The sequence below is a fragment of the Felis catus genome, chromosome B4 (genome assembly GCF_018350175.1).
Source record: "Felis catus isolate Fca126 chromosome B4, F.catus_Fca126_mat1.0, whole genome shotgun sequence".
Taxonomy (NCBI): Eukaryota; Metazoa; Chordata; class Mammalia; order Carnivora; family Felidae; genus Felis; species Felis catus.
Window position 1 is genome coordinate 116,792,484 of NC_058374.1, and position 27,318 is coordinate 116,819,801.

A 27,318-nucleotide genomic window follows, 5' to 3' on the forward strand; every position below is an offset into this window, starting at 1 on the left:
TCCTTTGATTTAAAAAGAACCTGTTTAGTATCTTTAGGACTATACGGATGGCATACTGCTACAAAATTAGACTATGCTTCTATTTTGAGAGGATTCCATTCTAGGATTCCGGTTAGATTGCTTTTAAGACATAGTATAAAACTTTCCATAAGCGTGACCATTTCTGAAGAAGCCCAGTGCTGAGACAAGTGAATATAGTCATTTCCCCAGAGGATTAGGGAGAGTATTTTGGTACAAGGATACCTAGCACCGTCTTCAAATGGACAGGATTTTTGCTAATAAGTTAATAAGTCAAATTTAATTAATAGATGGGAAGGATCAGGAGTAACAGTCAAAAACAAAAGCCTTTATTTTCCAAAATATCCTAAACTCTAAACTCCCCAGAGATGGTTTAAGTACATATCAAAGCATCTTCCATCCCTAATGGGACAGAAATAAATCACAGTTCTCTGAATTCTCTTTTCTTTCAGGCTCACCTGCCCACACTTCAGAACTTTCTGAATTCTCAGACTTTATACCGATGGCAGACCCCAGCTCCACTCATCCAAAGCTTTCCATTTTGGTCAGTTTGAATCCCTATGAGGCAACTGCTTTCAGAAGGGTAGGTATTATGAGCTCACATAGGGCTGTGGGGGAGGGGTGAGCTGATCTGTGGGGACTCCCCTATTTAGTAGCTGGTCACTCCACTTCAAACAAATCTGCATTACACTGAGGGTTTCCACCCCTTTTTCTAACCCATTTGTCCCTAGTGCCTGGGGTTTTGGGTCCTGGGGAGCCATTCTCATGTTATCTTCTCTTTGTTTTTAGGTTGCATTCTGCCTTAACCATAATTATCGTTTATTCTGTACCTTTTAGTTTGGTGGGGAATGCTGAAGTTTTGCTAGCCTTTCAGTTGCTGCCACTCAGGTCCTTTCTAAAGGACAGAGGCTCAAATATCAATTCCTTGATCTGTCTCTGGCTGGCTGAGAAAATCTTAGTGTTGGAGGGGGTTTCTGAGCCCAAATTTCTCTTTCAATTTTCTTTGGTGAAAAAAAAGCAGCTCTTCCCATTTCTGAGTCTTTCATCTCTTAAACTTCTTTGAGGATCGTTCTATCCTCAGAAAAACACAATTTTAGAGGTTCACAGACCTTCCAATACCTAAGAATATACCATCTCCAAATTAGGAACCCTGCCTGCTCTAGTGTCTTTGTGGAGTCATATGGGTTCTGGTCTAGTATGAAGGAATAAGTGATGAATGTGGCTTTTAGGAAGCAATAAACTGATTTCCTCTCAATTTTTTATAATTTCCATAAGCACTTTCAGCCTCCTGTGTTTGAAATTCTGGGAGCACTCTGCACTGTGGCATGGAAAGACATGGTAATTCCCAAGTTGTTTTCATATTTTCTTAGAACTTTAACATCTTTAACTTTATTTAAGTTAACATCTTTAACAACTTTAACTTTATTTCATAACCATTTTGGGGGAAATGAAACTGAAATTCCCTATCCATTGCATGTGGCAGTAAAGTGACCTCTAGTGGACTTTTCTGGTAGTTTCCAAGAAATTCTGGAACAAGGAGCTGGAGGGGCAGTCCACCGAAGTTAGATTAGCTATTCAGCTACCTAGTGCCCTGAAGTTCAGTTGGATGCATGGTAAGCTTCAATGCCAAGGCTGAGGCAGGTGAGGGAGGTACTTTTGGATGAAGCAAGGTTCATCACTGGTAAAAGTGGCTGCAAGAGACCTTGAGTTCTTTGGAACTAACATTTCTCTAGAAAAGGAAGGACTGAGGATCAGATTATGAACGATGAGTCAGGATGAACCCATTGGATTGATTTTAGAAAAAAAAAGTTGTCTCTTTGAAATAATGAATAGTAAGAATGATATGAAGTCATGATAGACCTTTAGGCAAAGTGAGGGAGGAAGTGTTCCACATTTTATGTTTTGTGTGTTTTTTAAAGACACATGATAAGGCAATTTAACAATCAACAGCATGGGTGCAAAAAAAAAATCTACATTAAAACCCTTTGTTGGAATACTTTACATTTTCTACAGAAGAGAAACTAAAATAACCTGTTTACACTTAGTCACAAATACAGTCCTCGAGTTTTTTGCCCACGTGTATGGACGCATGAGTATTGTCTAAAACATGTCTTCTTTGTATACAGCAGCTAGGCCCTGCCACCACTGTTCTTGGCTGAGTTCACAAATCTGTGGTAACCTGTAGCTTCCCTGTCACTTCTCTGGCTTCCCTCTCCTGCTAAGCTTTGTTTCTTGGCAGTAATTAAAACCTTCTGCCACTGCCATAGCTACTGCTGCTGCTGGAACCACCATAGCCACCTTGGTTTCATTGTTTGGCAAAAGATTGGCCTTCACCGCCATAGTGGCCAGAGCTTCTGCATCCAAAATTTCTTCCTTTCAAGGGTCCAGAGTTTGAAGACTGATTGTTATAATTGCCCAAATCATTATAGTTTCCATTGCTTCCATCATTACCAAATCCATTATAGCTGTCTCCACTGCCACCATATCCACCACCACCTGGACTTCCACTAAAGCCACCAGCTCACTGAAGTTTCCTCCATGACCAAAGTTGTCATTCCCACCAAAACTACCTCCACAACCACCACCAAAGTTTCCAGAACCACTTCAACCTCTTTGTCTGGATGAAGCACTAGCCACCTCTTGCTTAGATAGGGCTTTTCTTACTTTGCAGTTGTAGCCATTCACAGTATGGTATATATATTTTGAGAGAGAGAGCACACATGAGTGGGAGAGGAGAGAGAGAGAGAGAGAGGGCATGTGCGAGCGTCGGGGAGGGGCAGATATAGAGGGAAAAAGAAAGAATCCAAGAAGGCTCCACACTCTCAGTGCAGAGCCTAACACAGGGCTCCAACTCACAAACCATGAGATCATGACCTGAGCTGAAATCAAGAGTTGGATGCTTAACCCACTGAGCCACCCAGGCGCCCCAAAGTGTGTTACTTTTGAAAGACAATCTTGTCTACGGAGTTATAGTCATCAAATGTTACAAAAGCAAAACTGTTCTTGGCACTGCCTTGGTCAGTCATGATGTCAGTCACTTCAGTTTTCACATACTATTCAAAATCTCTTAGATGGTGTTCTTCATCACCATCTAAGAAGATGGTGTCTTCTCTATTACCACCAACAAAAATCTTTTTCACAATTAAGTGGGCACCAAGTCTTTGAGAATCTTCTCTTGAGGCAGCCCTCTTTGGTTCCACAACTCTTCCATCCACTTTGTGTGGCCTTGCATTTGTGGCTGCATCCACCACAGTGGCGTATGTGACAAACTCAAAGGGTCTGCAGTGCTTGGTGTTTGGATCTCTGATTACCACACAATCCATAAACATTCCCCATTGTTCAAAATAGCCCCTTACACTCTCATTGGTTGTTTCAAAGCTCAAACCCCTGATAAAGAGCTTCTGCAGCTGTTCAGGCTCTTTGGGAGCCTCTGACTTAGACATGATGGTGGTAGGAGGGGAGACTTTAATGATGGTTACTCGGTGGCATCCAGGGGTGGAAAGCTTTATGTTCTATTGGTTTTTTTTTTAATGTTTATTTATTTTTGAGGGAGAGAGAGTGTGAGCTGGGGAGGGGCAGAGAGAGAAAGGAGGACAGAAGAACTGAAGCTGGCTCTGTGCTGACAGCAGTGAGCCCCATGTGGGACTCGAACTCGTGAACCATGAGATCATGACCTAAACTGAAGTTGGACACTCAACTGACTGAGCTACCCATGTGCCCCTGTTTTGTTTTGTTTTTTAAAGATTATCTACTTGGGGAGAGAGAGGGAGAGAGAGAATCCCAAGCAGGCTCTGAGCTGTCAGCACAGAGCCTGATGCGGGGCTCCATCCAACAAATCATGAGATCATGACCTGAGCTGAAACCAAGAGTCAGATACTCAACTGACTGAGCCACCCAGGTGTCCTTTTATGTTCTTTTTTGAGTGCTGCGACTTCTTGTTGGGAGGAAGAAAAGGAAGCGAACATTTTAAGAGTTCCAACTTGGAGCTAAACAGTCTGTCAATCTATTAGTCTCTGTCTCTCTGTTTCTGTCTCTCCCACTCTCACCCTGTACCTTTTATCCAGCCCTACACAATAGCCAAAAAATGGGCAAATTCCATATATGGTCATTGCCCAGGGCGTACCCTGGCTCCTTTACTGGCTCTAGATCATGCTTTCTTTCCACTGGACCTGCACTGATCTTGATTACCTGGCTTGCTACTTGGAACTCTTCAAGAACATTTACTGGGACTTACCTCTCAGCATGTACCAACTCTTGGATGTTTTAGGGAGGTCACCCTGCCCCAACTCTGTCCATGAGGATCCAAACCCTGGCGGTAGCTGGCCCACTCTTACACTGGGGAGTAGCTGTTTTGAACATTTGGTTTGTTTGGGCCTTTTGTCTAATAATAATCCCCTTGCTCCCCTCTAACCTGGTATTTAGTCTTGTACCTGTGAGCCTGTTTCTCAAGTCACTACCCCCTGGGTTTGGTCCTATGTTGAACACTGAGGTCTCATCTAGCTGTAGGACTAAGGCTTCTAAGGACTTAGGGTTGTAAGCCTGACCTTTTTGGAACTCTGTTATGATGGGATTAATATCATGCCCTCAGGATAAGGTGATTATAGATTAATAATGAGGATGTTTTCTCAGAGGGATATAGAAACTCAATATCGAATATTCTTTTGATTAGCATTTAAAGATACTGTTAAACCAAATTCTGTCATACATTTAAATTTAAATGCTTTTTTCTAATGTTTAACACAAGAACACAGAGATGTATTCTTAACACATATAGAAAATTTGGAGAATCTAAATAATGAGTTAGAAAACCATAAAAGACTCTTTATGATAGAGAACAACCCAGGGTTGATGGGGAGAAGTGGATGGGGGATGGGTTAAATGGGTGATGGGTATTAAGGAGGGTACTTGTTGTGTTGAGCCCTGGGTATTATACGTAAGTGATGAATCACTAAATTCTACTCCTGAAAACAATATTACGCTATATGTAACTAAGTAGAATTTAAATAAACATTTGAAGAAAAAAATGTATAATGGATTAGAAAAACAGAAGTTATGTATGAATTTCTGGTTGTGCTAAATTATTATAAACATTTGCCTGCTTGGGGCAGAATTATCTCATTTCTTGTCTTTCTAGCTTCAGCAAAAACCCACCAGAGAATCACGCTTATAGCTGCGACAGTTCATGATCTATCTTAACAATAGGAGTTAATGATTCTGTTTAGTAAATAACAGCTCATATGGCACTTGTAACATGTATGGGTTATGAAGATGACACCCAAGAGGAATTCAGAGGCTAGTGGGTATGCATGGTTTAGTGAAAGATGGCACTTGACAAAATACTTCAAGTTCAGCTGGTGGTAGAGGAAAGCCATTTGAGAATTAAGTTCAACAGAAGTATAAAAACTGGGTTAATTTAGGTTTGCCATTATTGGGTGAATCTAAAGTATAGGATTCCATGTTCTAGCATGAAAGAAATTATTTTTGAAGTAGTAGATAAATCTATCTATGAAGTGAAATGAGACTGTTCTTTTGAGTGGCAAGATGATTTCTAATTTCACAACAAAAATAAAGAAAAGGGGGACCTGGCTGTCTCAGTCAGTAGTTCATGTGACTCTTGGTCTTGGGATTGTGAGTTCAAGTCCCACACTGGACATAGAGCTTATATTAAAAAAAAAAAAAAAAAAAAGAGGGGCACGTGGGTGGCTCAGTCGGTTGAGCGTCTGACTTCAGCTCCACTTCGGCTCAGGTCATGATCTCACAGCTCCTGAGTTCGAGCCCTGCGTTGGGCTCTGTGCTGACAGCTCAGAGCCTGGAGCTTGCTTTGGAGTCTGTGTCCCCCTCTCTCTCTCTGTCCCTAACCCACTCGCATTCTGTCTCTGTCTCTCTCAAAAATAAATAAACATTAAAAAAAATTAAAAAAAAAAGAAAAGAAAGAAAAATGAAGAAAAGATCTTAAGAGTGGAAAAGCAATATTTACCTCCGTATACTGAAGGTTTGAAACACTTTTTTTGACTTTTCCTATGGAAGCACTTGCATTAGTGTGTTTGCCATAAGGGGGTGCTCTGGGATAATAATTTTTAGCAAACAGCTATCTTTTCTGCTCCGCTACCTGAAAAAAAAGCAAACATAGATTTGTTAATTCTGTTAATTCTGAGGGTTAGTATAACTAACCCTCAAAAGGTGTCAATTTAAATTAAAAACGTGAAAAGAATGTTGAAAACTGTTTAAAATGTAAATAGTCAGTGTCTGGCTTCAAAGGAAAAGACAGACATTGGAAGATGTATTTTTTTTTTTTTTTGTAGACCCTTATTACCTTTTAAGGGATTTGATTCACAATAAACCAAAGCTGCACCTGAGTTCTGCTAGGTTGGAAAATGAAAACCATATCTCAGGGATTAGCATTTGCTGTTTCCTTTAGTTTTTTTTTTTTTTTTTTTTTTTTTTTTTTTTTTTTGTTTTTTTTGCAGCATTACTTTCACTATGTCTTTGGCCAATGCTGTGGTGGTATAGTTGAAATTGCTTTCTTCCAAAGTTGTGTCAGTGTTTTGTATTAGTTTATTCTTAAGGCAGGGGGTTAGGAACCAAGAATTTCACAATAGTTTCACTGTCACCCCTGCAGTATTTGTTGATCAATTCTTAGGTTCTATTCTTGCCTCTCTAAGGTTGGTGAGGTGGGGGTTGAGGCAGTGAGGAGGAGACTCCCTTCTGTATTCAGACTGGAAGGGAGAATCAGAGGCAATCATAGTAGCTCTTCCAAGTATAGAATGCTGTGAAGGGGAACTAAAGAGTCAAGGTCACAAACAGGACATTTAGAGAAATGGCTACAACATCTGGTGGCCAGAATGGAGGGTCCTCACTGTTTTGGTCTAAGTAACTCATAGGGTTCTGCTGCAGATGTCTGTTGACATTGGCTCCTTCCTGCCTGGGTGGCAAATAGCCATGGCATATAGCAGAAGGATAAAGAGAAATGTTACATATTTGAATATGAAAGATTATATAGTCCCTAAACTCATCTCCTTAGGCCAAAACAGGAGAGGCCTTTTTAGTCCTGTTTATGACCATTTAACTCTCTATATGCAAAAGGGAAATTTAGCTGAGGATTTGTATAGTATAACTTGGGAGTTTTTCTTAAAAGTTTATTTATTTTGAGAGTGAGAAAGAGTGAGTGGGGGAGGGAGGGAGGGAGGGAGGGAGGGAGGGAGAGAGAGAGAGAGAGAGAGAGAGAGAGAGAGAGAGAAAGAGAGAGAGAGAACCCCAAACAGATTCCACACTGACAGCGTGGAGTAGGATGTGGGGCTCGAATTCAGCAACTGTGAGATCATGACCCAAGCGAAAACCAAGAAAGAACTTGAGGCCTAACTGACTGAGACACTCAGGCACACCTTAATTTGGGAGATTTTATTTGAGAATAATGTCCAGACATCAGTCTTTAGTGCACTCTTTATACACTACATTAAGTGAAAAAAATATATATATATTCATATCATCTATATTTTTATTTACTTATTTTAAAAAAAAATCTATATTTAAAAAATACATTTTCCTTAAACATGTTTTAGGTTCTGCTTTCCAAATTGGTTGCCTTTATGGCTTTTCTTTCTAGAGGTGATGCAGAGGAAAGAGGAAAATGAAGACTTTTGAGTAAAGGAAAATGTACACAAGCTTTCCCCTCCACTTATTTTGATATTTAAAATTATATTTTTCTTGTTCTTTTCTAATCATAGAAAAAATAACCCAATCTTTTCTTAGACTCTTGATTATAATAGAACAGCCTAAGGAAAAGATTTTCTTTAAGAGTCTAATATTAGACACCATCAGAGATTACCAAACGGCCAAGAACTAAAACAGAAGGAAAATGTTCTCCAAGATTTGTTTTTGTTTTTTCATTTTTCTCGTGGCCTTCCCATCTATAAGTTTAAAAGATTTAAGGTTTAAAGTAAGCCATAAACTCCATATGGCTGATAGTTGTCTCATACATTTTGTGAGCTGATGAAGCATCTGAAGGGGGATGTGCAGTCACTAGACTAGCTTCTGACCTGCACACACATTTTTTTTTCATTAATCCTTTGCACAGAACAGATGCTCTGGGTGCAGTTTTAGGCCAGAAGAATGTCCAAAATATGTGGGTGTGAATTTGGCCAAAGGGTTAGTTGAATGTGGAGCACAGATACCAGCCTGGAAACAGGTCACATTTTAATGAAAAATGCACATTCAGCATGGCATTGTGTTTTTCAAAGAGGTGGTTCCCAGCCATGGAGAACACAAGGGAGAAATAGGCATTCATGTGGAACTGCTTTAAAACAGAATTCTTGTGTATCCTGGCTGGTGGGGCAGGGCTCTAGTACCCCTTGGGAAATGAGATAATGGAATTTTGCTAGGCATAATTGAGTTTTTTGGAGCATCAGTCGTAATTCTTCAAAAAGAAAAAGAAACCTTTATAATTGAATAAAGGAAAGACTTCATAATTATGACTGGCTATGCTAGAAAAAAATCTTTCTGAGAGGGGCAAAGGTGTTGTCCCATTCACATGCTGAGAATGTGACTAAGCAGTGAAACAGAATTTTCCTTGCCTCACTAAAAAAAAAGAATAGTGAAGAAAAAAAGTGGCCAAAAAATCTCTACATGTTAAAGAGTGAAATATAGAACTCACTTAGATATATGTTTTACTAGAAGTGATTTTATTTCCTCTCAAGAAATGTGTGTGTGTGTGTGTGTGTGTGTGTGTGTGTGTGAATTTTAAACCATTTGAAATGAACTGTGAGTACACAGGCAACATAATGAAGGTTACTTTTAAGAATGAGAGAAATATAGGAATATTAGACTCAATCACTTTTAAAATAGGAACAAAATGCTATTTGCTAGTGTTAACAAATAGATATTTAATTTTATGTCATTATTATGATTAGTTGTGGATGGCATGCAAAAGCAGCAATGAAAAGTAGCTTCTCAAAAAACAAATACATTAATGGAGGTATTATATGTGAAGTAAAGAAGGTGATGGTTTATTCTACTTTCTGCTGGTCAGTTAGGATGATGAGGGGATATGAAATTAGGACATCAAGAAGAATGAAAGAATCTTAGTGTTATTTAGTGTGAAGAAGGCAAGATTAGAAAAGTCAACAGGAGGAAGAAGATTGCTTCTGGGTGGAACTCCAAGTCGAATTTTGTTCAGTAAATGGAAAAAGTACAGATCAGTCAAATTCAATATTGAGTCTTCAAATTAGTTGACCATTGGGCAATAATGTTGCAGAGAACATTCAAGTATGAAGGTGCCATGACAATAGGATAGTCTATGAGATAGAGATATGGCCTCAGTTCTGCCCAAACCTTGAGGGTAAAACAAGTCTCAAAACTCTATTTATTTACAAAGATAGCAAAAATAAAGAGTTAAATGTGCATAATCTTTAGGTATAAAATAAATGTTATAAAATATTTTACTTCTTAAGTGTTTGTTGAATTGAATTACATTAAATGTTATAAGTCTAGGAATATTTTTTATCCGTTGTTTTATTTTCAATATAGTTTAAGCCTATTTTCTATACTATAAGTTAGGCAAGTTAGATATCTGTTTTAGATAGAAAAACCCATGGGGCACCTGGGTGGCTCGGTCGGTTGGGCGTCCGACTTCAGCTCAGGTCATGATCTCGCGGTCCGTGAGTTCGAGCCCCGTGTCGGGCTCTGTGCTAACAGCTCAGAACGTGGAGCCTGTTTCAGATTCTGTATCTCCCTCTCTCTGACCTTCCCCCATTCATGCTCTGTTTCTCTCTGTCTCAAAAATGAATAAACGTTAAAAAATTTAGATAGAAAAACCCATTTCCACATTTCAGCCTCATATTATTACAACTAACAATTTAAAGAAATCAACTCTTTTGAGTTTTAGCAACTTTTGGAATAAACTGAACCCCTTCTTGTTGCCTTCTCTATGAGCTGAAAGCAATTGAGTTAAGGGCTAGAAGTTTCCTACACCTACATTAAAAGAAAAGAAAGAAACAACTCAGAAGAATTTCTTCTTGCTCTGGAATATTGGTGCTGGAACAATTGGGTATCTATATGAAATAAAAAGAAATTGAGTTCTACTTCATAACATAGACAAAAATCAATACCAGGTAGATTCATGACTTAGGTATGAAAGTCAAAACTATAAAGCTGTTAGGAGATAATATAGCAGAATACCTCAAGGGTAGTAAATGATTTATAAACAAGTCACAAAAAGCATTAAACATAAAGGGAAAATTGACTACCCCCAAATTGTCAAGACAGCCCCAGGAACCTCTTCAGACCTGCTTTCTGCACCCAGCTCTCAGGTGAGCTCAGGAAAACGGCTCCCAGCCCTGCCCTCCAGCTGTGTCCTGAAGAGAGTGACTTGGGGCCTTCTCTTCACACTGGCAGGGCTGCCTGCCTTGGATGCCAAAGTCCCTTCTACTATGACAGGGAAAGCCTGCAGGTGGGTGGGATTTTTGGAGGGCTCCTGTGCATTGCTGGAATCTTGATCGCCATGAATGGAAAATGCAAATATAAGTACAATCAGAAGCACAGCCCCTTACCTGAGAAAGCCACCCCACTCATCACTCCAGGCTCTGCCAGTACTTGCTGAGCACACGGCCAGCTTAGTGGCACGCTTGGTACCAGCTCCAATGCTGTTCTCTCCCCGCTTGGAGGCTTTACCCTTCATGATGGCCTTTCTCTCCAAGGGTGGGCCTTTAGGCTCCCTTCTGATCAAGAGGCTGTCCTAAAAATTTTTTTTTAAAAGTGTCAAAAGACAGTACAAAAAGAAAAGGCACAGAATAGAAGATTTTTGCAACCTGTAACATCAATCAAGTACATACTAGTATCCAGAATAAAGAACTTCTTAAAAAAAAAAGACTACCCTATAGAAAAAAGGGCAAGAAAAGTGAAGGGCATTTCACCATTTCATAATAAGGGATATCTAAATGGTTGATAAAATATATGAAAAAAGTATTCAGCTTCCTTCCTAATTAGGGTTATTTAGACTAGTGGGATACCAATGTATACATACCAGATTTTTGAAAATTAGAAAAATTTGAGGTTGGTCAGGATAAGAAGCAACAGGAGTTCTCATACACTTCTAGTAACAGTGTAAGTTGGCATAACCACTTTGGAACTTAGTTTGCATTATCAATAAAGCTGAGACACTCATATTCTATGACACAACAATTCTCCTAGGAATATATTGTGTGCTTATGTTTACCAGAGTTCATGTTTAACAGTACTTATAATAACAGCATTGTTCATAATGACCCCCAATGGAAACATTACAAATATCCATTAACTGTGCAAGGGAGGAATAAATTGAAGTATACTTATATCCAGAAATTAAAATGAACAAAGTACAGCTATCAGAAACAATATGGAGAAAAAGAGAGTATGTACAGTATGATTCCATTTCTATAAAGTTCAAAAATAGGCAAAACTAAATTCTTTTATTTAAGGATATACATATGGGTGGTAAAACTAAAGGAGAGCAATCCAGGATCATGATAAAAGTTAAGATAATGCTTAGCTCAAGAGGGGTGGGAGAATAAGAAAGGATCTATTCTTCAGAGTTAGCAAGTATTGATGATTTCTAGAAGGAACAAGATACAGAAAGTTCATGAGTTGAAAAGAAAATGTGCCTAAGAGAAGTGATATCTATAAGTGAGTCATTCTCTAGACCTATCAGATTGGTATTTTGAAATGTTTTAGAAGATAAGTTAATATATAAACCTGTTAATATGTATTTATATTTCTGATTCATTTATTACCTGAAATGTTATGAAAGTAGACTATTGATAAAATTGAAAAGTAGGCAAAAAAATTGTTTTTCTCTTGATTTTATCTCTGCCAAAATCCCGTGTCTCATTTCTAAATTGTTTAATGAAGATGGTAGTTGCTCTCTTGGCTTAAGGGATTAACTATTCCAGGAATTTGTATTTTAAGAGATTTTTTTAGAAGACTGAAAGTCTTTAAAGACTCCAAATAAAATCTCAGATGATGGAATTTAAGCTATTTTCACAAGGTGGTTCACTTTTAAGATTTTGTGAGTAACAAGCAGCCTCTGCTTGTAGATGATCCACCGAAGAAGAGACCTCCCCCTCTTTAGCTTGAAAGAAAGTTGGTTTCTTTTGAAGCTGACAAAGATTTAAAACTTTGCCTGAAGTTTCTGCTATGTGATTCAGAGGTGGAATCTCTACAAAATCTCTACTAAGGACTGTAAATAGAGATACACATTTTAGCTGCTCATGTATGAGATGACTATTCTCCGCTTAGTCAGATGAAATATAACCAACTGCTAATGTATGAAACTTAGAAGTCCTTCATAAAAGAAATTGGAAAAAAATTACACTCTTGGCTGGAATGGAATAAATTTCTTTGATTTATGAAGTATAAATTGTAAGATCACTAGTTTGGCAAAGTTAGAAAAGATACATTATTATGTGGAGGTGTAAGAATAACTTATCTGTTGAATTTGAAGTGAAGCCCTTAATTAATCTTAAGATTGGGCCATCTCTTGGGATGGAAATAATCATCAGAAATACTGAATAGGTAACTGATATACTTGGTAATTTTTGGAAGCAGCCAACAGAAGACTTTTAAATAATTTGTATTATATTCTGACTATTGAATACCCAAAATTTATTCAGTGACAGTACTAAGCCAACTCAAAACTGTAGACAAAAATAATTGCTCTTATATTGGTTTAAATGTTAGTGCAACAGTATTAAGTGGTAAAATATGTACATATACACACATTCTCTCAAGAGTTTCATTAGTTTCTTTTCTGAGTGGTTGGTGGGAGATATTTGTAATAGATTTCAGAATGGTTCTTTGAGCCTCTTGATGCATCTTTGTTCTAGGGTAGCCAATCTAGTTGTCATAGTAGATATCTTATTTTCTATTTGTATTTTTAAATTTTTTTATGGAAATCTCACAAGTGCACAAGGATATATATATTCATTCATTCTCTGGAACATTTTAAAAGCAAAATAAAAAAAATTGGAGGCAAGCTAAAAACCCATTACAATGGGATAGTTGTTTTAATGGTATAAGGATAAAATGGAATACTATCCAGCTGTTAAATGAATGAGCTACATTCATAGTGCAGATATGAAAGCATCCCCATTCCTACTATATTGCCTTCTCTTTCCCAGCCTGTGCCTCTGGCCTCATGGGGACTTTCCTACAATCAGTTGACAGAGGAAAAGAAATCGTAGGCCTGGTTTATAGGTAGTTCTGTGCGATATGTAGGCACCACTTGAAAATGAACAGCCATAGTACTACAGCTCCTTTCTGGGACATAAAGAACAATGGTGAAGGGAAATTCTCTCACTGGACAGAATGTTAAGCAGTGCACCTGGTTGTTCATTTTTCTTGGAAGTAAAAAATGGCCAGATTAGTGATTATACACTGATTTATGGGTTGTGGCCAGTAGTTTGGCTGGCTGGTCAGAGACTTGGAAGGAACATGATTGGAAAATTGGTAACAAAGAGATTTGGGGAAGAGGTATGTGGATAGACCTTGCTGAAAGGGTAAAAAATGTGAAGATACTTGTGTCTCATGTGAATGATCACCAGAGTATGTCCTCAGTAGAGGAATATTTTAATAACCAAGTGGATAGGATGACATATTCTATGGATACCAGTTAGTCTCTTTCTCAAGCCACACCTGTCATTGCCCAATGGGCTCATGAACAAAGTGGCCATGGTAGTGGGGATTGAAGTTATTCATGGGCTCAATGACATGGACTTCTACTCACCACAGCTGACCAGGCTAAGGCCACTGCTGACTGCTCAATCTGCTAGAAGCAGAGATTCCCCAGTGTGGCACGATTCCCTGGGGTGATTAGCCACCTACCTGCTAGCAGGTTGATTATATTGGACCATTTCCATCATAGAAGGGGCAGCATTTTGTTCTCACTGGAATAGATACTCTGGATATGGATTTGCCTTCCCTGCATGTAATCCTTCAGCCAAAAGTACCATCCATAGACTTATAGAATGCCTTATCCTCCATCACTAGTATTTCACACAGCATTGCTTCTGATCAAGGAACTCACTTCACAGCAAATGAAGTGTGATAGTGGGCCAATGCTCATGAATTCACTGGTCTTACCATATTTCTCATCATCTTGAGGCAGCTAGTTTCATAGAATGCTAGAATGGCCTTTTGAAGACTCAGTTACAATGCCAGCAAGGTGGCAATATCTTGCAGGGCTAGGACAGGATTCTCTGGGAAGCTGTATATGCTCTGTATATTCTGCTGTTCTCCCATAGCCAGGCTTCATGGGTCTAGGAATCAAGGAGTGGCAGTGGCACCACTCACCATTAGCCCTAGTAAACTACTAGTAAAATTTTTTTCCTGTCCTTATGACCTCATGCACTCCTGGCCTCGAGGCCTTGGTGGCAAATGGAAGAATGCCTTTACTAGGAGACACAACAATTATTCCACTGAATTGGCAGTTAAGACTGCCACCTGGTCTTTAGGTTCCCCATGCCTCTGAACAGGAAAAGAAAGGAGTTACTGTGCTGGTTGGGGTGATTGATCTTGATTACCAAGGGGAAATTGGGTTGCTACTTCACAGTGGAGGGGAGAAAAGGTATGTCTGGGATTTTAATTACTTATTTATATTTTTTATTTTTTTAAAGTTTATTTATTTATTTTGAGAGAGGGAGAGAGTGCGTGAGCAGGAGAGTGGTAAAGAGGGAGAGAGAGAATCCCAAGCGGGCTCTACACTGACAGCATTGAAGCCCAATGTTGGGGCTTGAACTCCCAAACTATGAGATCATGACCTGACCCCAAAACAGGAGTTTTATGCACCCTTTTATTATTTTTTAAATTAAATTTGATTTTGTTTTAGTAATATGCACACCCAACATGGGGCTTGAACTCACAACTCCCAGATTAAGAGTTGTGTGATTTAGGAGTGCTTGGGTGGCTCAGTTGGTTGGGTGGCCAACTTTGGTTCAGGTCATGATCTTGTGGTTCATGAATTTGAGCCTTGCATTGAATTCTGTGCTGACAACTTGGAGCCTGGAGCCTGCTTTGGATTCTGTATCTCCCTCTCTCTCTGTCCCTCCTACACTCATGCTCTCTCTCTCTGTCTCTCTCTGTCTCAAAAAAAAATATATTAAAAAAAAAAAGATTTATGTGTTTTGCTGACTGAGCCAGCCAGGTACACCTGGCTATCTTTTATTATTATCACACAGTTGAAATTGATGGAAAACTGCAACCCAATTCAGGCAGGACTAGAGATGACCCAGACCCTTTAGGAATGAAGGTTAAATTACCCCACCTGGTAAAGAACCATGAGCAGATGAGGTGCTTGCTAAGGACAAAGGGAATACAGAATACAGAGTGGAAGAATAATTTTAAATACTAGCTATGACCAGTATTATATTCAGTAATAATGAGGTCTGGAATTATCATGAGTATTTCTTCTTTATTTTGTTATGAATATGTTTATGTGTATGTGTGTGTGTGTAGCAAGTATCTTTGTTTTTTTCACTCTTATCCTCATCTCATATAATATAAATGCTTTGACTTTACATCATATAGTATTTAAGTTATATGATATCAAGAAGAGTGAACATCACCCAAGGACTTTGCATTTTCTTCTGGGGAAAGGGTTAATGTTTTTTAAATTTTATTTATTTATTTTTAATTTTTTCTTTTTTAATGTTTATTTATTTTGAGAGAGAGACAGAGACGAGAGAGAGAGAGAGAGAGAGAGAGAGAAAGAGAGAGAGAGAGAGAATGAGTGGGAGGGGGGCAGAGAGAGGAAGACACAGAATCCAAAGCAGGCTTCAGGCTCTGATCTGTCAGCACAGAGCCCAATGTGGGGCTTGAACCCACAAACCTTGAGATTATGACCTAAGCCGAAGTCTGATGCTTAACTGACTGAGCCACCGAGGCACTCCAGTTTAATGTTTTTTTTAGTTGTACGAAGGATAGTTGTATCATGTTAAGTAGAAGTATAACCACATTGTTATGGACTGAATGTTTGTTTCCCCTGAAAATTCTTATGTTGAAACCCTGTCTCTCTAATGTGATGGTATTAGGAGATGGGGCCTTTGGGAGGTAATTAGGATTAGATGAGGGCGAATAGCATTAGTGCCTTTATAAAAGTCATAGGAGAGCTTTCTTACCCTCTCTGCTCTCTGCCCTGTGAGGATATAAGAAGCCAGCAGTCTGGGATGCCTGGGCTGGCTCATTTAGTAGAGCATGAGACTCTTGATTTTGGGGTTGTGAGTTCAAGTCCCACATTAGGTGTAGATCTTACTTAAAAAAAAGTCAGCAGTTTGCAACCAGAAGATGGTTCTCATTAGAATTCAACCATGATGGCATCTTGTTCTTAGATTTCCAAACTTCAGAACTTGAGAAATAAATTTCTGTTGTTTATAAGCCACCCAGTCTATGGTACTTTTGTATATTAGCCCAAAGATGCTTGTCTTAAACATTAAAAAAAAATTTATTTATTTATTTATTTATTTATTTATTAAAAAAAATTTTTTTTTCAACGTTTTTATTTATTTTTTTGGGACAGAGAGAGACAGAGCATGAAGCGGGGAGGGGCAGAGAGAGAGGGAGACACAGAATCTGAAGCAGGCTCCAGGCTCCGAGCCATCAGCCCAGAGCCTGACGTGGGGCTCGAACTCACGGACCGCGAGATCGTGACCTGGCTGAAGTCGGACGCTTAACCGACTGCGCCACCCAGGCGCCCCTAAAAAAATTTTTAAAGTAAACTCTATGCCCAACGTGGGGCTTGAACTCACAACCCCAAGATCAAGAGTCACATATCCTATTGACTGCACCAACCAGGTCCCCTAAGACACTTGTTTTATTTATTTAGATATCAAGTATGGTTTAAAGAGTGCCAAGTTGACAAGAGGTGGTCTTGTGATGATTAATTTTATGTATCAACATCTGTGGTGCCCAGATGTTTGGTCAAACACCAGTCTAGACATTGCTGTGAAGGTAGTTTTTAGACGTTATTGAGATTTTTTGTTAAGTTTATTTTGAGAGAGAGAGTGAGTGAGCAGGGGAGGGGCAGAGAGAGAGAGGGAGAGAGAGAATCCCAAGCAGGTTTCTTGCTGAGAGTGAGTAGCCTGATGTGGGGCTTGATCCCACTAACTGTGAGATCATGATCTCAGCAGAAATCAAGAGTCAGACACTCAACTGACTGAGCCACCCAGAGGCCCATATGTGATTGACATTTAAATCAGTGGTTTGAGTAAAGCAGATTACCTTCCATAATGTACGCTGATGAACAATGCATACTGTAAATTCCATTTTTATTTAAAAAATCACATTCAAACATATACACACCTATAATTAAATACTCATGGAAAAGGTTCTGAAATTAATGCACACCAAACCAACAGTGATAACCTCTGGGAAGTGGGACAGGAGTTGAGGTGAAGAAAGAGTATATCTTTCCTTTTTTCTTTTTCCTTTTTTAATTTTTTTTCATGTTTATTTATTTTTGAGAGAGAGAGAGACAGAGAAACAGAGTATAAGCAGGGAGGGGCAGAGAGACAGAGAGAATCCGAAGCAGGCTCCAGGCTCTGAGCTGTCATCACAGAGCCTGATTTGGGGCTTGAACTCACAAACCTTGAGATCATGACCTGAGTGGAAGTCAGATGCTTAACAACTGAGCCACCCAGGTGCCTCTCCTTTTTTCTTTTTTAAGTTTATTTATTTTGAGAGAGAGCAGGCAAGAGAGAGAGAAGAGAGAGGGGGAGAGAGAGAGCAAGAGAGCAAGTGAGTGCACACAAGTGCGGGGGGGGGGTGGGGAGAAAGACAGAGAGAGAGAGAGAGAGAGAGAGAGAGAGAGAGAATCCCAAGCAGGCTCTGTGCTGTCAGTTCAGAGCCCAACTCCAGGCTCAAACTCACAAACTGATATCATGACCTGAGCCGAAATCAAGAGTCAGACACTTAACTGACTGAGCCACCTAGGTGCCCCTTTCCTTTTTAATTTTGTAAAATTTCTATAACTAAAAATTTCCCAATCGGAATGTATTACTTACATTTGTCCTTTATTCCAGAGGAAGACCCTACTTTTCTTTATTTTTATTTTCTTTTGGTTAGAGGATTAGTTATCACCTTCAGTCTGTCAAATTTTGTTTCCCAATGTTCAACTACACTGTATGCTAGAACTATTTCTGTGCTCTGTGTGTCAGAGCATAGCTATCCCATGGCCATCTTCTCTACATCCTGTGGACTATGGAAGTGTGCAGAATAAGACTAATATAACTTGTTTGTGATTCCATATTTTACAAGAAGTAAATTAGGAACATATATTATTAAAGACATAAAATATTTTGTGTGAGTAAAGATAGTCTTTTGTTAGTAGTTGACTTGCAGTGTTGAAAGTTGGGTTTCCCAGGCAGCAGACTCTGAGACAGAGTGAAGGATGTTTATTAGGCAGGGCCCTTGGGATCAAAACTTGTCAAAACATGGGGAAGGAAGCAGAGGGATAAGTCCAGCTGTGATGCGTACCGACCACAATCTCATCTGACCCCACAAAGAGCTCTGAAGCTAGACTAGCCCTTCAGTGGTGTCCTAAGTTGGCCCTAGATAGCCAAGTCTTTATACTCCAGCAGCAGCCAGTCATTGGAGATGCGCTACCCTGGAAAGGGCATGGTTTCCGGCAAAGCTGCTCTCTGCTTCTCAGACAATCCTGGAAGGGGCTGGCTGACAGCTGACAGCTGGCTGATTGAGGCAATTTCTGAAAGGTGTTAACACATGGTAGGGCTGTCTGCCAACAGTTCTCCTAGCAGCTGGAGCAGCAAGTCCTTCAGTGATGAGAGATCTGGGTGGTACATCATAATGTCTATCTCATTCACCCTTCTTATTCTTGGGATCAACTTCTTAAAACTGTTCATGTATTTTGTTTTTTGTTTTTTGTTTTTTTTCGTATATAATATGTATCAGCATGATAATTCAATGAGATAATCATGTGGAATACTTATGGTACTGATTAAGTGCTAACTATCTTTATTATCAATACCATTATTAATATTATTGTTCTCACCTAGTTGGCAGATATCTTGAGAAAAATGTTTTTTTCTAAGCTTCATTTTTTTTTAACGTTTTATTTATTTTTGAGACAGGGAGAGACAGAGCATGAACAGGGGAGGGTCCGAGAGAGGGAGACACAGAATCTGAAACAGGCTCCAGGCTCTGAGCTGTCAGCACAGAGCCCGATGCGAGGCTCGAACTCACGGACCCCGAGATCATTACCTGAGCCGAAGTCGGCTGCTTAACCGACTGAGCCACCCAGGCGCCCCTAAGCTTCATTTTTTAAAGTGTATTAAATTTTATATTCACTTCACATGTATTTCAGCACACAGTATTATTTTGTGCTACAAAGATTTCTTTTTAATTCTTTAAAGTTGCGATTTATAATATTAAATTATTACATTATACACTTGAAACTAATATAACATTGTATGTTAATTATACTTCAATTAAAAGAATTTCACTGTATCTCAGAGATAGCAACTCTGAGACAGAGAGAGACAGAGTGTGAGTGGGGAAGGGGCAGACAGAGAGGGCGACAGAGAATCTGAAGTAGGGTCCAGGCTCTGAGCTGTCAGCACAGAGCCCAACGTGGGGCTCGAACTCATGAACCATGAAATCATGACCTGAGCCGAAGTCAGACACCCAGCCGCCCCAGCAACTACAGTTTTAAGTGTTTTCCAAATTCATAATCTCTAGGCCTTTAAGAGTTTAGCTTCATTTTTATTAAGCATGGAGAAGAGTTGGTAGAAGTGGAAATGAATATTATTATAACATTTCTGTTGTGCATACATTATATCAAGTTGATCCTGAAGAAGTTTCAAATTCACAGGTTGTTTTCCTGTGGTATGAGTGCTAATCTCTTTTCACATGATAAAAAGAATTTTATTCTTCCTTTTGCTTTTAAAAGATCTAATTCAGTGTCATTCGATGATTCCTAAGGAACTCTCTTTCCTGGTTTATTAGGGGAAAAGCCAGGCCCAGATTTTAAATTCATTCCCTTGACAAATGTAATCCCATCATAAATCATAACAATAAATGAAAAGCTGGCTTCTGCTCTAGAAAATAATAGTCATATGAGACTATTGTTTTAATGCTGTTGACATTTGGTTTTGTACATTTGACTGCTGTGCTGATGAAAAATATCTGTTAACTAGGGAAAAAAATAATAGAGGCTAACACTTACTGAGCATTCTGCTAAGTATTTCACCTGCATTAGCTCATTTAAGAATTGTATCAGTCTTATGAGGTAGATTGTGTTAGTTTCTCTCTATTATAGATTGTGAAATTGAGACTCAGAGGGCTAAGTTAAAGTAAAACGTAGTTAAGTGGCAGAGCAGGAATTAGAACCCAGGATAATCAGACTACAAGATTCACTCTTCTGGTCAGGGGAGCCTGGGTGGCTCAGTCAGTTCAGCCCCCAACTGTTGATTTTGGCTCAGGTCATGATCTCACAGGTTTGTGAGTTCGAGCGCTGCATTGGGCTTTGTGTACTGAGGGTGCAGAGCTGCATAAGGTTCTCTCCCTCTCTCTCTCTCTCCCCCTCCTTCATACCCTCTCTCCCAAAGTAAACAAATAAACTTTATATAAAACAGATTCATACATCTAGCCATTCCACTTTAGTGACATGAAGGACTGATTTGAGTCCATTTCTCTCAATTAATGAATCATTTATTGAAAACATACTATGAGCCCAGCCCAGTCCAGCTTGGGGAGAATATAAAATTATAAAAGCCCTCTCTCCATGTTTACAATCTAGTTGAGGGGTTTCAAGATAATCAAGGGGAGTGTTTCCTGAGCCTTAATTATTCTTTTACTATTTTTCTTTGTTGCCATGTGTGCCACATCAAGTATTATTTCCCTATCTCTGAATGCTCTTACTTCCTGAACTTGTACACTCAAATCTCCTAAAAGTATTTTTTTAAAAGCTTAAAAAAAAGACTTAAAGATAGTCTTCCCTATATTTTTTATGCCTTCTTCTTCTTTTTTAGATTTTCTTTTCTTTTCTTTTTTTCTTTTTGAGAGAGAGAAAGCACGCAAGCAGGGAAGAGGGGCAGAGGGAGAGAGAGAATCTTAAGCAGGCTCCATGCTCAGCTCAGAGCCTGACACGGGGCTTGATCCCATGACCCTGGGATCATGGCCTGAGCCAAAATCAAGAGTCAGGACTCAATCTACTGAGCCACCCAGGTGGCCCTAGATTTTATTTTAAAATAATCCCTACACCCAACATGGAGCTCGAACCCACAACTCCAAGATCAAGAGTTGCTTGCTCTAATGACTCAAAGATGATTCAATACTTTGAGTATTTTTTTTTGAGTACTTTTTTTTTTCTTTTTGAGAGAGAGAGACTGTTCATGCAAACTAGTGGGAGAGGGGCAGAGTGAGGGGGGATAGAGAGAGAATCTTAAGCAGGCTCAATGCCCAGCTCAAAGCTCAATATAGGGCTTGATCTCACAATTGTGAGATTATTACCTGAGCTAAAATCAAGAGTTGGAAGCTTAACCAACTGAGTTACCCAGGTGCCCCGAAAGATGATTTAATACTTTGGTCAGTACAATAAGAAACTGAAGAATAGGAAAATGAAGTGGAAGAATGTTATGCAAGCGGTCATTTTTTCACTATTGCTATAGGTAATTTAACATTTCTTCCATTTTCTTATTATTTTACTCTTAAAAAAATTTTTTTTAATGTTTATTTTTGAGAAAGACAGTGTGAGTGGGGGAGGGGCAGAGAGAGAGGGAGACACAGACTCCAAAGCAGGCTCCAGGCTCTGAGCTTTGAGCACAGAGCTTGACCTGGGGCTTGAACCCATGAACTGTGAGATCATGACCTGAGCCAAAGTCAGACACTTAACCGACTGCGCTACTCAGGTGCCCCATTATTTTACTCTTTTTAAAAAATATTTATTTTTGAGAGAGAGAGAGAGATAGAATGAGAGCAGAGGAGGAGCAGAGAGAGGGAGAGAATCCCAAGCAGGCTCCCTAGTGTTAGCGTGGAGCCCAAAGAGGGGCTTGATCTCATGAATCATGAGATCTAGAGTTGAGCCGAAATGGAGTCAGTAACTTAACCGACTGAGCCACCCAGGTGCCCCTTGGTTTAGTCTTTTTTAAAATCGCAGTTGAGAATAATTGGTTAGCAGTGATGAACTTATTCTAAGGTTGATGAAATAGCAAAATATTTCAAGATACAAGAAAAATAAGATCACTAAGATTCCATAATTTATCATAGATTTTCAAAGGATCCAGTGGACCTTTATGGTAATTGCAAAATAGAATGAATTTTAACCTATTAAAAATAAAAAAGCAAAATTTCTCTTTGTTTTTTGAAGACATCTAAGATAAAACAAAAGTCAATATTTGAGGAAGACCTCTATGAAAAATCAATCCTTACAATCAGAACAGCGCAGAAAAGAAAATCAATAACCAAAAACGAGTCCAGTGGACACTGACATTATACCAAGTTGAATTTTATAACAATTTTATGATATAGGTATTATTATTATCCCCATTTACAGATCAAAAAACTTAGTGTTCACATTGTTAAGAAACTTGCAGGGAGTACAACTCTGGAGCCTGTGCTCATAATCATTATTTTATCTCCCAGGTCAGTGGTCCTCCTATTTTAATCTCTCATATCATCCTACAGTTTTTTTCAAAAACTATACATATGTATGTATTTATATTTTCTTACCATACTATAAGGACAAAAGCTATGTTTGTTTTACTGATCTCAGTATGTCATTACATGTAGTGTAGTGTCTGGAAGAAAGTCAATATACAGTAAATGTCAGTTGAATTGAATAAATGAACAATTATTCAATCATCATGCTTAGCATACAATCAGTTGCCATGGGCAAAAGTATCTAAACACTTTCTGTATTGAGCATATTCCGTTGAGAGCAAGTTGTAGACGCTGGGAAAAGATCAAGACATAATCCTGCCCTCAAGAAATTTGCAGTCTAGATGGGATATAGGGCAGGGAGCAAGAGCAGGGGCATAAAAGGGTTATGCAGGTGGAAAGGTATAGACAAGTGACCTATAGAGAACTTCACTATTCCCTAGTAGTTTCAGTTTCATAGGAGATGGTCATCATGGAGGGTTCCTTTTTTCCAGGGAAGAAAAACTTTTTCATATATTTAATTGTAGCCTCTCAAGGATTTTTGGAAAGAAATTTTTATTTCTCATTTTTCTAATCCCTCATCTGTTCCAGGAAATTCTTTCAACCTAAATCTTACATGATTGATTTATTAACATTTAAAAAGTGTGTATTTATTTTGAGAGAGAGACAGACAGACAGAGAGACAGAGACAGAGAGAGGGGGAGAGAGAGAGAGCAAGCAGGGGAAGGGCAGAGAGAGAGGGAGAGAGAGAATCCCAAGCAAGGTCTACACTCTTAACACAGAATCTCACTGGGGGCTCAATCCCATGAACTGTGAGGTCATGACCTGAGCTGATATCAAGAGTCAGATACTTAACCAATGGAGCCACCCAGGCACCCCTTATATGATCAATTTAAACTGCCATCCTCTTTTTCTGTTCTTGGAGCATAGAAATTGGTGATGAATGTTGATAGACTGCTTTGAGGATCATTATTCAGTCACTCTCCAGTCTCTTTTCTCCAGGTATATAATTTTATTTTTAAAAGTTTTCATCATAATTTTATTTTCCTATTCTCTAGTCCTAATTACTGCTCTCCTCTGACTTATCTCTAAAATTTTTAGGTTTCTTTTAAGTTGTGAAGCTGCGATTTGACCATGGTCCTTATAATGGGATCATTATTTTACTATTTCTGCCTATTTTCCTTTGTCTTTTTTTTCGTCTTTTTCTGTTCTTTTTCTTCTATGTTGGCCACACAAAACAGTTCTCTCTCTCCCTCTCTCTCTCTCTCTCTGCCTGTCTGTCTGTCTCTTTTCCCCTATGCTTTATTTTACAGGCTTATTAGCATCAACTTTTCCTCTAATTAATAGTAGCATATAGTTAACTTTGCATAAGTCACATCTCCTCTGTGGTAAACTGAACCATGGCTTCTGTATTCATCACCTGTGTGGTATTCTGTTGGATCTGGGCTGGCTCTACTTTAACCAAGAGAATTTAGAGGAAGTGACACTGTGCTTGTTCCAGGCTTAAGCCTTAGGAAGACCTAGCCTTCTGGGGAAAGCCAGCTGCTGTGTAATATGTTTACCCTGAAACTGCCATCTGTGAGCAGTTGTCTTCCACATGGCCTCTCCATGAGCCCAACCTAGCCACATGGAGAGACCATGAGGAGGAGAACCAAACCCTGGCCAACAGGCCCAGCTGATCTTCTAACCGACAGCTACACCAACTTGCCTGCTTCTGAGTAAGGCCATCTTGAAAGTAGATTATCTAGTCATAGTTGCTCTGCCCTAGCTGACGCCATGTGGAGCAGTGACAAGCTATCTTTGCTGAGGCTTGCCCAACTTACAGAATTGTGAGCAAATAACCAATTTTAAGGCACTATTTTTTGGGGGTAATTTGTTAAGTAGCAAGAAACAATGGAAACATCCTCCCTGGGCAAGACTTTGTTTTTATTTTTATTTATTTATTTTTTTAAATCTGTGCATTAGTTCAAAGTGAATTAGTTGGACAAGATACTCTGTACATACTATAAACTCTCTATTAGAGAGTGTGGTATACTTTGCTCCATTGCTGCTCAACTTCTGCCTACAGCCCTATGTTGGTCCTTATTGATGCTTATTTGATACTAATTTGTTACTGGTCTTGTTGAATTTTTTTTCTTAGATCCAAATCTCTAAATTGCCAGAGTCATTAGAAATAACTTATTTTGTCCTCCAGCATGCTAACACTGCTCTCAGCTTGGTGGCATGTCATTTCATGAGCTTGCCTTTTACTTCATCATTTCCTTCAGCAGTCTCACAGCTGCATTCTCACAGCTGGACTGGCTGATTCATTATCTTTTTTTGGCCCTCAGAAAATCCTACTGGCATAGTTTCTAGGATTCATAAACTTGCCTTTCCCACCATTTTGCTGTTTCTGGCTCAAGCATACCCTAAATGGGTCATTTTTCTAAGACATAGCATGCCCATTCCTGTGAATTTCTTGTGAATAATATGTGCTATTAGAAAGCTAATGAGAAAAGTACTACTCTTTTTTTGGTGGAGTCTTGGCTCAGAATATTTCTGAAGCAATCATCATCAATTAATTATGCCTCAAGACTTCTGTGATAGGGATATGAAACCAGTAATTCTTTTTTTCACATCACTTTGAATTCATGTCTAAGAATATTACAGCACATTTGCTCTCCTTGAGTTGAATTCATTCCAGAAGGAACATATTTCTTAGTAAATACTGTCCACTCATTTTTGAAGGATATTTAAGCTTGGAGAATATTAAAGTAATTGATTCTCAGCATTTTAAAAACTACTTTCAATTTTAGCCACTGCTAGCCATCTGTTTATTCACTTCAGAAAGAGTTCCAAACATAGCCTAGAGTCATCATGAGTAATCTTAACAGGCTCACTGGAGCATATGCTATAACCCCAGTCTTCCCAGGATTTCAGAGTGCTTTAGAGAAGAACTGCATGCCATATTAGGGCCCATTTATCCTGTCTCATACATGATATACTCAGAATAAGAGCTAAAGATGTTATCTGAGGTAACAGCAAAATAGAAGAGTTGATCTGTGGAACAAGTAGCCTGTAAGGTTGGCACAATACAAATTCCCATGATGCAAGGTTACTAGTTCTAGGATAGAAGGTTGCTGTTTCCCCTTCCCACCAACCCTCTCAACCTTTGAAGAATACTAATTGTCAAAGGCCCCATATGCAGGTCTAAAAACTTTCTGGGACTATGTGTATTACCTGATGTTATGTTTTTCTACTACTGTACTAGACATTAAACTTTTTTTTTTTTAATCCAGCACCTCTTCTTTACAGGAACTCCTCCTCCTCCACTTCCTATGATACTGATGGGCTACAATTCCAAGGGCCTCACTCATCTGGCCATAGCTGAATGACGGTAGAGAGGATTCCTTCTGCAGAAGTTGCTAGCCTAGGATGTAACATGGAGTCACACATGATAATTTTCTGAAACCTCATGGAGTCTGTCTTATATTAGGAGAAAACTAACAAATGGGAGCAGGGTGGAGACAGAGAAAATAAACGTTGCCAATATTGGTCTGGCGTCAGGATACAGCTGTATTTGAACTTTCAGACAATCTACTCATTTGCTCTTTTGCTTAAACTCATTTAAATTGTGTTAGTCTCATTTGCAATCAAGAGTAATAATTAATAGCAACCTATTCCTTAAGGAAAATTTATGCAACCATAAAAATAGCTTTCTTATCTAGCAAGTCCACTTCTGGATATATATCCAAAAGAAATGATGGGGCACCTGGGTGGCTTAGTCGGTTAAGCGTCCGACTTCAGCTCAGGTCACGATCTCACGGTCCGTGGGTTCGAGCCCCACGTCGGGCTCTGGACTGATGGCTCAGAGCCTGGAGCCTGCTTCTGATTCTGTGTCTCCCTCTCTCTCTGCCCCTCCCCCATTAATGCTCTGTCTCTCTCTGTCTCAAAAATAAATAAACGTTAAAAAAAAAAGAAAAAAAAGAAATGAAACCATTTTCTTGAAGAGATATTTATACTCCCATGTTCACTGCAGCATTATTCACAATAGCTAAGATACTGATTGATCAACAAATGAATGGATCAAGAAAGTTATATATATAGCACCAATATAGATGAACCCTGGGTGGGGTTTTATACTAAGTAAAATAAGCCAGACAGAAAAAGACAAATATTGCCTGGTATCACTTACATGTGGATCCTAAAAAAAAAAGGTCAAACGCATAGTAACAGAGTAGAATGGTGATTACCAGAGGCTAGGGGTGGGGGAAAAGGGGATATAATTGATAAAAGGGTGCAGACTTTCAGTTATAAGATGAATAAGTTCTGGAGACCTAATGTACAGCATGGTGATTATAGCTAATAATAATGTATTGTGTACTTGAAATTTACTGAGAGTAGATCTCAAGTGTTCTTACTACACACACACACACACACACACACACACACACACACACATAACTATGGGAGGTAATGGACACATTAATTAGCTTGATTGTGCTAATCATTTCATATTTGTAATGTATACTTGTATCAAAACATCATGTTGTACACTTAAATATTACAACTTTTATCAAAAAATGAATGAACAAAATACATTGTTTAAACTGAACATCACTAATCAAAGTGAGGAGATAAAATTCAAGTCCAAAAGGTGGGAAGGGAAGTAGTAGAAGGAAGGAG

General features: G+C 38.9%; 1 protein-coding gene and 2 pseudogenes across 2 annotated transcripts in view; 1 reads left to right on the forward strand and 2 right to left on the reverse strand.

Moving 5' to 3' along the window:
• USP44 (ubiquitin specific peptidase 44) overlaps positions 1–616 on the reverse strand; it is a 54,941-nt gene extending 54,325 nt beyond the window's left edge. For both annotated transcript variants that reach the window (XM_023257329.2, XM_023257330.2), the window contains exon 1: positions 477–616. The gene's annotated coding sequence lies outside the window, so the exon portion shown is untranslated. The remainder of the gene's footprint in view (positions 1–476) is intronic.
• An 895-nt stretch (positions 617–1,511) lies between these two features.
• Positions 1,512–3,461, reverse strand: LOC123386686 (annotated as a pseudogene).
• A 3,828-nt stretch (positions 3,462–7,289) lies between these two features.
• On the forward strand, positions 7,290–26,187 carry LOC111561406 (annotated as a pseudogene).
• The last annotated feature ends 1,131 nt before the right edge of the window (positions 26,188–27,318 follow it).